Genomic DNA, 7,935 nt, shown 5'->3' with positions numbered 1-7,935 from the left:
AGCTCTGACAGATCTTGACAGGGCAGTTAAGAGTATCTTGAGCTTAGAAAGAACATTTAATCTTGGTTAAAAATAAATAAGTGCAATTATTGGAAAGAGAAAAAATAGGCTAGTGTTTACTGCAAGTGAATGAAAAGTAATTACTCTAGGGAAAGTCCCCTTTCAGGATGCTGGGAGCCATCTTCTCCCTCCTTTCGGGTTCACTGGAAACTGGTAATTAAAACTTTGGAGAGAGCCGGGCAGTGGTGGCGCACGCCTTTAATCCCAACACTCAGGAGGCAGAAGCAGGGGGATCTCTGAGTCTGAGACCATCCTGGTCTTCAAATCGAGTTCTAGAACAGCCAGGACTACATAGAGAAACAGTGTCTCAAAACACACACACACACACACACACACACACACACACACACACACACACACACACGCTCACACACACAGACTCACACACATACACATACCACACACACACCACACACACTCACACATACACACACCACACACATAACATACACACATACACACACAAAACACACAGAGAGACACACACATACACAACACACACATACACACACACAGTCACACACAGTCACACATACACACAACACACACATAACATACACAACACACACATAACACACACATACACACAAAAAACACACATACACACACACACACACACACACACACACCTTCTGCAGGGCCTGGCAGGAGCAGCAGTGTGGAGTGCCTTTGCCCAGCACCCCTGGAGTGCATCCCCTCACATCCTTTAATGACAAGGCACGTGCCCACCATGATGCCCATAGCAGCTCACTCTTGCTCCTCTGCACTATGACCCCAGATAAACCCTTCCGAGCCTGTGAAGGTGACAGCATCTGCTCTGGGTTGATGGGGAGGGAGGGTCAGGGATAGTGCCTGTGTCCCTGTGTCTCTGTGTAGAAGGACAGACCTGTCTTCCTTCCCCAGACCCTGATCCAAACCCAAGGGCCTCTTCCTGCTTACCTGGAGGTGGCTTCGTGTCCCCATGCCCTGTGGTAGGATGACAGCCGAAGTCAAAAGCTCAAAAGAGGAACGGAGCCAGGGTCTGCTCCTGCTGGGCCCAATCTGGCAATGGTTTGAGGGAGCTGGAGGCCAGGTAGGGGTGCCCCGAAGGAGCTGTACACAGTCTACCATCAGCCCAAGACCCCAGGACCTGCTGCACATGTCCAGGGCTCTACCCTGGATCCAGCGGGGTGATGTGCCTTTGGTTCCCAATGAGACCAAGCAGCACCATTAGCTTGGGCCTCAAATGTGTCTTCCTTGGTGTGCTCGGTTAGGCTAACCTCATCTCTTCTCTCCCTGTGCATCCATTCTCCTCTCCTGGCTGCATCGACACTTCTATGGATGACCCAGGCTTGACCCCCAGGCAGCATAGGCCCAGTCTCAATGAGTGCTTGCCTACCGTGTGTGATGAGTGGCCTGGAGCGGCTGTGTAATTAGTGGGAACGTGCCTCATTTGCCAGGGAGGAAAATCCCATCTTGGAAACACACATCAGATGCAAGTTCAATTTTACCCAAGGGGCCATAAAACCCCTTTTCCAATCACCTGGTACTGTTGGCTGCCAGCAATGTTAATCCTGGCCATGTTATTTAGAGCTGAGACATCACTTGGGGAAAAAAACCAGGTCCAAGACCCTCCCCAAGGAGCCCCTGATTCTCGTGCCGAGGCCCCAAAGATAGATGATTGAAGTTCTCCAGAGGTGGGTTCACTAGCAGGTGGGGAGACTGAGAACCCGGATGGCTGCAGGGACTGCCACACATGGGGAAATGTGGTCCCACTTGCTCATAGACACTGTCCTTCTGGTCCCTCATCACCTGCCTGCCCCATCCTCCCTCCAAGATTGGTACTATCTTCCGGCCTATCATTAGAAATCGTTTCCTTGATTACTGGGGTAACAATGAAAACACGTAATTGAATCTCCAAGAAATTACCATTTTTATAACTCGCGCCTCGTTCCTGAGATAAATTAAACATCTCTCTCGTATTGCAAGCAGCTTCTGGAACGTGAGCGAGGGACGGATACTGCCCTTTATCACTGATGCGGGCTTCAGTGAGAAGACGCTGCTGCCTCCTGGGAGGCCTGGCGGCTTCTGGCTAGCCTGAGTGGCTACACAGCCACCAGTCATAGGGTAGGTGTGTGGTGGGGTAGCTGGCTTCTCAGCTGCCTGACTGGGTGAGGCGGGCGCGGGGTGGGAGGGGGGAGGATAGGCTACCTTTTAGACCATGCTCCCTCCAAAACACGCGGTTGAAGCCTCTAGCCCAGCAGCTTTCTAGGGGGTAGGATCCAAGGAGCTGGAGGAAGTGAGGCTGAGGATCCAGCAGGTAGGGAGGCAGTGGACTGGGGAGGAGGGCAGTGAGCAGGGTGTGTGAGAGCCGTGAGGAAGGGGAGCAGAAAAGGGGAGCCTGGACGGTGGGAGAGGGACACATAGCATGATGAGACGACCTGGTCCACAGACATTTCAAAGTCAGGCAAGTGAGGGTCTGCTGAGGGAGCTCCCATGCAGGAGTGGCCGGGTGGCCTGGGCTGTGTGTGAGAGAGAGGAAGTGGGTGTGTGGCCGATGGAAGAAAAGTTTGCGGGGCTCGCAGCCATGGTGGGCACTGTGCTGGGAGGTAAATAAATTCCCATGGCTCTTGCTGGCTGGGGGAGGGGAGACTGCAGGCCCCAGGACTCAGGGATACGCTTTCTGTACTTGCCCTCAGTGTTCAACAGAACCAGCTTTAAACAGCGGGCATAGAGAGAAGCCCCTGAAGAGACCAGAGTGGGGCAGGGCCAGCGCACGGACCGAAGGTCTGCTCTCTGCGTGAGAGGCAGGGCGGCTGGGAAAGCAGCGCCCCATCCTGACCATCTAGACAGACTCAGGGTCTGAGGCTGGAGTCACCAGGAGCTGGGACTCCGGCTGGCAAGGCAGGACTTCCTCCTGTACAGTGGCCAGGTGGTCTTTTGGTGGAACACGGCAAGTGAATGGGGAGTTACCACGCTGAGGGCCTGGGGGCGCCACACCAGCCAATGTGCGCCCCTCTCCATCACCCTCCCTTCCTTCTCCGTCCTCCCTCTTCCTGAAAAACCTCCGTCACCCAAAGGCTTACCTGGAGGCTCTGACGGAGTCTCGTGGTCAGACCGCGGCGTGCAGCCTGTCTACTTCCGGCCACGGGAACCGTGCTGGGGCAAGGGGCTACTACAGTGCCACTTCACGGGGTGCACACGTGCTAGAGTCTATGGATGACACAAAACTGGGCTCATCCGCTCCGCTTCTGACTTGTCCCCATCCCAGGAGGGCTCTATGGATTGAGGTGGAGCCCTGCCCAGAGCCGGAAGCCAAGCCAAGTCGCCTGGGCTGAGAGGGCCACAGCTAAACGTCCTGATGAAGGTCAGGAAAATGGCAGAGTAGGCTCTGAGCTCTACATTGAATTCCCAAAGTCCTGTCCCCAGCACACAAGCGAAGGTGTGTCCCCAGCGAGGCCGTCAGATGCAGCCTCAGACACTGTGCTCACTCCAGGCTCCGGGTTCTCCACCCCAGACCAACCGCAGAGCAGCATCTTTGGGTGCCCATCCCCTGGTGGGTGGTCGCCACCCTCCTAGAAATCCGTGCTGCTCCTCGGGGAGAACAGCTTGGAGACCCTGGGCCATTCTCAGCCAAGATGTCAAAGATCTGGGACCACCCTGAGCTTCCCTGCTCACATAGCTGCGAGACTCCTTATCCCAGCTCTAACTGCCCCGGAGCAGAGGAGAGCCGATCCAGAGCTGCCCACGGGAGAGATGGCGGAACCCCTGCACAGTGAACATCTAGGATAATTTACTTCAAAGGAAGCCCTGGGGAAAGGAATACCCTCAAACCGGAGAGAGTTGTGACCACATGGCTACCCGTCATGGAAACCACAGACTCAACCCAGGGTGGAAGCTTTGCCCCTGCTCTGCCCTTCCCTGGCAGAAGTTTCAGCCTGGGTGGATTCACTCTCCTCCTTCTGCCCTGGGTACTGGGCCCCAGGCACCCGTGCCTGGTCTGCAGGGTTGAGGTGCCATCTGGTGGCAAACATAAGAACTGCACTTTGCTTTGCCTGCCACCAGCGTGGGAGGGCCAGGGGCCAGCTTTTGGCAGCTTGAGGTGACCTCTCATTTGCCCGACATCCGCTTTAACCTAAGAGTCCTGGTGTCCAGATGCAGAAACAGGCCTTGAGAGCCTGACACTGTTGCCCACACTGACAGGCTGGTACCCACCAGGAAGAGAGTCAGTTAGGACAGAACAAGAGAATAAGGTGAACTTGGTACTGACCACCAGGCAGTTCATTCATGCTGACATTCTGGACACCATTGTCCCTCTAGAAGTGACAAGAGAAGGGACCTGACCCTTTCTGGGTGGGACTCATAGGTAAGGAGAGAGGTGCCCAGCCTGGGCGGGGATGGCATGTTAGGCTCACACCCAGCAACCTCCTGGAGCACAAGATCATGGTGGCCAGCATGTCACCTCCCAGCTGGAGGCCTCAACATCCTGAATGATGGTAATCTGCTGGGGCTGTGCCATCCACAGGAGGGTTGCCTTTACCGTTCTTTTCTTTCTGATTCCTAAATTTAAAAACATGAACAGTAGTGTCCAGAGAGTGACCACGGAGGAGAGAGAAATGGCCTGTCACTACACATATCTTGAGAGCACAAAAGCCACTCTGGACCGGGCAGCCCACAGGTGTACCTTCCCTCCAAGAGCTTTGGCCTCTGAAATGGGGATCCCCAGGAGGACCTCAAGGACCCAGCCCACCTAGTGCCTTCTTTTGGGGGGATAAGACATAGGGAGAGGGTCTCACTGTGTATCCTACGTTGGCCTCACACTCATGGCAATCCTCCTGCATTAGCCTCACACAATCCTGATACACACAAGTGTGAACCTGCATGCCTGGTTCTAAGGCCCACACCATCATCCCGGGACCCAGCTCCCAGCTTGTTCTGCACCCTGCCCACCGCAGACTGGGGAGGGCAGAGGAGGTCACACAGCTCTGAGAAGCATGTGTCGACCTTACCAGGAACAGAGGCCTAACAGCCCCTACCTTCTGTTCCCAGGATGACTCCGTCACTTAGGCCACTTGATCCCTCATCTGCCCCTCTGGTCATGAGTCTAAGGACACCTGGGAGATCGAGGCCATGACTCAGAGCCACAGCGTCACTCTGCATCTCTAATAGACCAAAGGAGAATCCATGCCGAGGCCACACCCTAGGTCCTGAGGAGGAGGCAAAAGGAGTGACCTGAGTCCCAAGTGAGAGAAGGCAATCCCAAGGCCTCTCCAGGAATGTCTGAAAACCCCCAGGTCCATTCATCGGGGTCTGCTGGGATCCTCTAGTCCTACACAGGGTGCTCTGAGGCTGCAAGGGGAGAGGGTGGGTCTGGGCCCGAAGCCAGGGTTGAAAGCACAGAGATGGGCCAGGTATGGTGGTGCAGGCCTTTAATCCCAGGATTAAAGTCCTCTTGGGAGGCAGAGACAGGTAGATCTCAAGGCCAGCCTGGTCTACAGAGGGAGTTCTAGGACAGCTGGGGCTACACAGAGAAACCCTGTCTTGAAAAAAACAAAAAACAAACAAAAAAGTCCAAGGGATGGGAACCCCTCACGGGTGCGGCTGGTTCTGTGACTCTGGGTTTACTCAGGCCCTGAAGTGAACGTGGGACATTGAATGCCAAGGCCACAGTGAATACGGTAAAAATCAGACCATGTGGCTCCTGTCTTCATCCCAGGCCAGCTGCAGGCAAGACGCTGTGGACAGCATGGACTCTCCTCACCACACACTTCTTTCCCCAGCATCCCCTGGGCACCACCAGCCAAGGAGGGGTGAGTATGTCTGAGAAGCTAGCCCCTTACCACCACTCCAGGCTCCTCAAGGCCATCCGGGTGTCATGGCAACGTGGGCAGGAAGCGGCTGCCATGGCAACTGGTGTCCAGGGAAGTGTGCTGCCTAGCAACAGGGGCCAGGGCCACTCTAGCTCCTAACAACACACTCTAGTTTCCCACACTTTCTGTGTGGCTGTGAGTCTCTGCACCTCTTCAGGACCCCTACCCAGGGCAGACTCAGCCCTTCTGCTGGCTGGAGCCAGGGCTCCACACAGACCCTCACTCCAACCCAACACACCAGCTCGCAGGTTGTTTAACGCGTTAGCACAGCTGACGCTCTACGCAGGACCCAGCCACGCTGCAGACTCAGGATTCTTCTCTCCTTCCGGACTCCCCCGCCTCCCGGGACACTCTGGAGCTCAAGACCACACAAGGACCATGGAGACAGAGAAGGCGTCTTCAGGGCTGGCTCTGAGAGAAGCCAGCCTTCCAGATAGGGCACAGCTCAAGCAAAGGTAAGGTGATCAGAGAATGTGGCATTCCAGGTGGAGGTAGGCACCCTAGGGTCTCAGATAGGAGTGCAGAAGAGCGTCTAAGGTGCCCTGAGTCCTTCCTCACGACTGCTCAGCAGCTGTAGCCCAACCTGAGCATCTGGAGTTTCGACCTGAGGACCCTAGCCTACAGCCTCTGTGTGAGACTGCTCAGGTCACACAGGACAGGAGTCCCTGAGGACCCTGAGCATCTACCGGGAACGTACCAGGCTGGAGTCACAGAATACAGGGTGAAGCCACCACCAATGTCGGCCACTCAGGGCCTTTGCTGGTGCTGCCCTTCACCCCTACCCACAGCCACCTCACACCAAATGCCATCCAAGGGCCTTCCTAGCATATCCTGGTAACCATGAGACCACAGAGAGGCGCGGACAGGCAGAGGGCTTGGAAGACCTAGCACCCTCCAGGGAACTGAGCAGGCAGCTGCTGAGTAGTTTAGGACACACTGAGGCAACTCCAGGCCCTTCCCATTACACTATTGCCAGTCTCTGCCTGTGGCTAAGGGTGTATATGTATATGTATATGTATATGTATATGTATATGTATATGTATATGTATATGTATATGTCCCATCCTGGGAAAATGCAGAGCTCCCGCTAGTGTGGCCTGCTGGGCCCAGCCTGAGCTGTAATTGCAGTATACACCGCTTCCTCCACCACCGTCCCAGTGGCTTCTGCTGGGGATTCATTCCAGGTCTGCAAGACAGCAGGAGAGGGACCATCTGTAAAGGGACGGCAGCGAACTGAAAACGGAATCAGAGCGCTGGCTGGGGGCACGCTTGTGCTCCGGTGCTGATTATGGCAACTGCCGACAGAACTTTCTAGGCACTCTCTAGGTCTTCATTCCAGACATCGGAGCTGGAGCAGGGAGATGTGTGGCAAGACCCTCACCCTCCTTAGACCTGGACCACCCCTGCAGTTTAACAGAAAAGGCACCTATTAGCTTTCTCAACTCCCTCATAAACAGAGACCAAACATAAAGGAAAACAGAACCAAAGAACCGTAAGGGAGAAAAAGAAAATTTAGGCCGCAAAAGATCTGTTCTCGCCCCAAACCACTCTATTCTGAAAAGAGAACAGGATGCTCTGAAAAAAGAAGCTCAGGAATTAAAAATACGACCACTGAAATCCAAAGCTTTTTAACGGCCCACCATGTGCTACTTAACACTTCGGGTCAACGACAGGCCACTTGTGGTCCCATGAGAATGCATAACATTGAGGACGGAGAGTGTGACTCAGCCATAGCTGCTTGCCTATCATGTTCCATCCCATCACTGCCAAAAACTTTTGGTGGTATTGAAAAACTCCCATCAATTATGCCGTAGGCACCGAGACACAACGTGGCCCTCATGCTTGTAGAGGGAATGGTAAGAGCACACCACGGCTCTGCCAGGGGCATCGCGTGCAGTACCCACGAGGTACCGTGCCCAGCACTGCAGAACAGCAATAAACAGCCATGAACTCCCTTACGCATGTACCGCGAGGCGTCTGTTATTTTAGCGTGTGTTTTGTGTTTGCCTCTTAAAAGACTGGCTGT

At 54.6% G+C, this 7,935-nt stretch overlaps 1 long non-coding RNA gene across 1 annotated transcript; it reads left to right on the top strand.

Moving 5' to 3' along the window:
* Nucleotides 1-5,698: 5,698 nt before the first annotated feature.
* On the top strand, nucleotides 5,699-7,867 carry LOC119088826. Its single transcript, XR_005092567.1, has 2 exons — nucleotides 5,699-6,364; nucleotides 7,094-7,867. It is a non-coding gene; the product is annotated as an uncharacterized LOC119088826 (long non-coding RNA).
* The last annotated feature ends 68 nt before the right edge of the window (nucleotides 7,868-7,935 follow it).

This window comes from Peromyscus leucopus, chromosome 12 (assembly GCF_004664715.2).
Source record: "Peromyscus leucopus breed LL Stock chromosome 12, UCI_PerLeu_2.1, whole genome shotgun sequence".
Lineage (NCBI taxonomy): Eukaryota > Metazoa > Chordata > Mammalia > Rodentia > Cricetidae > Peromyscus > Peromyscus leucopus.
The sequence above is the reverse complement of the archived record's forward strand: the minus strand, read 5'-3'. Positions and strand labels throughout refer to the sequence as shown.